At 25.4% G+C, this 4,471-nt stretch overlaps 1 long non-coding RNA gene across 1 annotated transcript in view; it reads right to left on the reverse strand.

The window, feature by feature from the left end:
- Positions 1-282: 282 nt before the first annotated feature.
- Positions 283-4,471, reverse strand: part of LOC117169190 — a 5,806-nt gene continuing 1,617 nt past the window's right edge. Inside the window, exon 3 of the long non-coding RNA XR_004466625.1 lies at positions 283-1,042. This is a non-coding gene — a long non-coding RNA (uncharacterized LOC117169190). The remainder of the gene's footprint in view (positions 1,043-4,471) is intronic.

The following is a 4,471-nucleotide window of genomic DNA, read 5'->3' on the forward strand; positions in this document are numbered from 1 at the left end:
ACCAATAAAACAGCAGTGAACTATCGAAAAGTGAATATGCACCTCACAGGTCCATGCGACAATCCGTGTGTATAAAACACATGCGACAAGCGGAAGGTTAAATGAGTTTTTATCAATATAGAGACATTACAGTCTACCTGGCGCCCATTTTTCGTGTAATGAAAGTGAGATCTATTATCACAATAATAGATTATCGTTCTAACTGAAACGAGGAATTGGGAAACCCGTTTTAACTGACATTAAAAATCAGTAAAAAATTTAAATTACATCACAGGATTTGATGAAATTGATAAATTTTTTTAAAACGTTCAAACTTATTTGTAACGTATCATTCACGAAATACATTTCACTGCGTGGCCTTGTACACCTTTTTTTGTCTCTTCAAGCGAAAAAATGGCTTGAATGAATGAGTGTAAAGTTAGATTTAAACTAAACTTTTAATAAAAATTAATAATATTCAATTCAAACGTACTGTTTTATTAGCATTCAGTGATTATTTTTTTTCCTGAGCAGAAAAGGTTTAGGAATTTTTTTAGTGGGCGGATGTGCCGCCCGTGTTAACAGATTGCAGTTCCTTTAGAAACGGGAGTGAAATTTTCATTTTTTTTAAAAATAATTTTGATAATTTCAAATTTTGCACTGCTTCGCTTTAAATACAGTACTTGACACTCACAAGCGATAAATCAGGCAAATATGACACGGCCTTGCCTAAATTACAGAGATGATGAGGTATATTAAAAACTAAAAATATTAAAATGATGTATTGAAGAGGTCTTTCATTGAACTATAAAAACATTTGACTAAAAAAATATATTAAAAACGACAACGACGTGATGAAAAAATAATTTTATCCAAAGTCTTGTGCAAGTATAAATTTGAAATTTAACTTAAATTTCGCAGAATTTTCGCCAGCAAAATTATGGCTCACCTCGAAGAAACACCATGGAGATGAGCAGAATCCCTTCGGATGAAAAAAGATTTGCTTTATTATCTGCCGTTGAACAGCTGGGTGAAAAACTTCACGCCTGCCTTCATCAAATACCTAGAAATTCAGAATTTAAAAATGGTCCATTTAAAAGGGTTCAAAGTTTTATAATTTGGTGAAGGGAAGTTCGTAAAAGTATTATAATTCTAAATTTTAACAGGGATTAAAAAAAAAACTCCTTCCTTCCTTCCTACTAAGAATTTAAATTATGTTACAAAATTCGAATTAATGGAAAAAAATCTTAAATATAAAAAAAAATTCCATTGATTATCGTGAAATTGGACAGAATTGAGAATAATTTGTAGTAAATGAGAAGAATTACGATGAAATTCATAAAAATTCAAGTTGAATTTTAGAAAGTACAAATTAATTGAAAAAATTGGTAATTACGAAAAACTTCGTTGATTTCAGCAACTTTGAAATAAGCTTAGAATTACGTCAATTTTCAACTAAATAACTGAATTTTGAGCTAAAAAAATATCAGTATTCAAATTAAAATGAAATAGTTAAATTCTCAGTTACAATATTTAATTTTTAAATCAAAATATAAATTTTCCCATAACAAAATTTAGTTTCAAAAAAAAAAAAAAAAATAAAATAAAATAAATAAATAAATTAAAAACGATTTTTCAATAAAATAGTTCCAAAAATGGAAGTTACATTTTTAGTAAAAACAAAATAAAATTTTTGAAAACCAAAACAATGTTCAAAAGCAAAATGTTTAAAAACAAAGTGATGAATTTTCGACTAAAATGATGACTCTTGAACTAGAACAGTGGAATTTTCAACAAAAAAGATTAATTTTCAAATAAAACTGTATATTTAACTAGAATAGTTGAATTGTTAACGAAAAAGAAACATTTTTAAATCAGAAGATTGACTTTTTACTTAAAAAGGACGATTTAGCAACAAAATACATGAATTTTAAACAAGATTTGAAATTTTAAGTAAAAAAAATTTCAACTAGAAAGGGCAAACTTTCAACCGAATAGATGAATTTTTAACTACTACAGATAAATTGTCAACCAAAAATTATATGCTAGATTTTAGTTACAAAAATTAATATACAGCCAATGAGATACATTTTAATTACAGTGATGCAGTGTTCAACTGGAATAATTACATTTTTAGTTCATAAAATTTAATTTAACAAAAAAAACAGACTTTCAACAAAATCGTTCAAATGAAAAAATAATTTTCATCTAAGGATATATGGCATTTTTAATTTTTAATCAAAAAGATTTTAATTCAACTAAAAAAGATGTATTTTCAACATGAGTTGCCTTTTACACTAAAAAAGATTGTTCTGTCGATAAGCGAAAAAATATTTTTAAGAAACTCGTAAAATTCCAACAAAATATATGTATTCTCAACGTGATACTTGAATTTTTAACTAAAAATTATCAATTTTTAACCAAAAATATAAGAGTTAAATTTTCAGATTAATTTTTTTTTAACAAAATAGTTTAAAGGAATAAAAAGCTACTTTTACAAATAAAGAATCAATTTTATTTCATTTCATATTGTTATTTATAGAAAAATTAAACACGCTCGCGAAAAAAAATTCCCTGACAATTCCAGGTTGGGTAGGACACTACTCTGTCAATAGAATTCTAGCGAATTCAAAATTTTCAAGAGAATTCCAAAGAATTTAGGGTAAATTAATAAGAATTCAGACTGAATTCCAAAACTAATTTCGAATCTCTTAAAATATTAAAAAACCTACCAACGTATAATCAAAAAAGTGAATTATGACTGCAAAACAAATTTAAGAGAATTCAAATGAATTGAAAATAATTTTAAAAATCAAAAAAATGCCATTGATTTCAGTCAAATTTGAGTGAATTTACTGGAATGCAGAGGAAATGAGGGGAATTCGAATGAATAAATGCCTACTAATTTAAGGTAATTTTAAAAAACTGCAAAACAAATTTTTTTAATCAACCTTATTAAGTAAACTTCGAGAACTTCAAGATTCCGTAAAATATTTAAAACCCTTTTAAAATTCCACTAAATAATGAAATTAATAAATTATTACTTGGATTTTTTTTTTTTAATTTCCTGTAATAGTTCAAATTGAAAGCTCTTGAAAATGCCTTTGAAGTTTTAAAAATGTCCTAAAATCTTTACAATTCTTTTAAATGATTGAAATCTTCAAAAATAGCCTGAAATATTTAAAAAAAAATTACCATTTTTTATTATAATTCGTATATATAACAGCAACTTCTTTTTGCTAAAAATTTGAATTAGGGAACTTTCGAATTGTAACAAATTTTTATTATCAACGAAGACAGGGCACAAATTCAAATAAATTCTGATTTGGAAGCTGAATATTCGAAATCTAGTCTCGAATTTTTAATTCTTAAAAAAAGGCGTACCTCAATTGTAAAAATTAATGCCAAACTTAAAAATACAATCAAGAAAAAAATACTTCATTTTTTAACAAAATACAATCATTTTAAACCGAAAGATGAATTAAAAAAAATGAAATTGCTACCTTTTCACTTAGAAATTAAACTTGAACCAAAAATAAAACGAATGTTTAATAAAATAGTTTCATTTTAAAGCAATTAGATAAATTTCCAATTAAAAAGGATACATTTTTAATAAATAAAACGAATTTCAAACGAAACAGGTTAATTTTAACCCAGACAAACGTTTCCACGAAACAGTTACACAGTAGCCTTGAAATATTAATTTTTAACGCAATAAATTTTCATTAAATAATTGAATTTTCTGTAAAAAATAGCCAAATTTGCAACCCAAAAAGAATGATCTACAAAATAAGTAGAATTTTTAAACAAAAGTGAACGATTCGTTAACTAAATTCTTCAATTTTCAGGAAAATAATATTTTTCAATAAAAACGATGAATTTTCAAAACAAAAACTTTCAAGAAAATACTGAAAATTTCAACTCTGAATATAAAGTGCTACATTTTCAAGCCAAACACGACTTTTCTACAAAACAGTTGAATATGTAGCCTGAAAATATGAATTTTTAACAATAAAACAAATTTTTCATGAAAAACTTGGCCTTTCTGCAAAAGTAGAAAAATTTTCAATCCAAAAAGAAGGCGCTTCAAAATAATTTAAATTTTTAACTCAAAGTTTAGTTCAATTTTAAACTAAAAAAGATGAATTATGCGCGAGAAATACTATTTAATTTAAATCTTTCTTTGAAAAAAAAACAACAATTTTTTAACCCAGGCAAATGTTCTACAAACTAATTGAATGTATGAATTTGTAAGAAAAAAAATATAGATGACCATGCAGTTGAATTTTCTGTGAAAAAAAAAATAACGAAATTTTCAACTCAGAAAGAACGATCTAAAAAATAAGTTGAATTTTCACATAAAACTGATGATTCGTTAACTAAATTCTTTTTAAGGGCATGTGACACAGCTAAATACCTATATTACCGACCACAGTTTTTCAGTTCACTGAATGTATTTTTGAACCTAAGAACTTTTTTTGTAAATAAAATA

Source organism: Belonocnema kinseyi, chromosome 3 (genome assembly GCF_010883055.1).
Source record: "Belonocnema kinseyi isolate 2016_QV_RU_SX_M_011 chromosome 3, B_treatae_v1, whole genome shotgun sequence".
NCBI classification, from domain to species: domain Eukaryota; kingdom Metazoa; phylum Arthropoda; class Insecta; order Hymenoptera; family Cynipidae; genus Belonocnema; species Belonocnema kinseyi.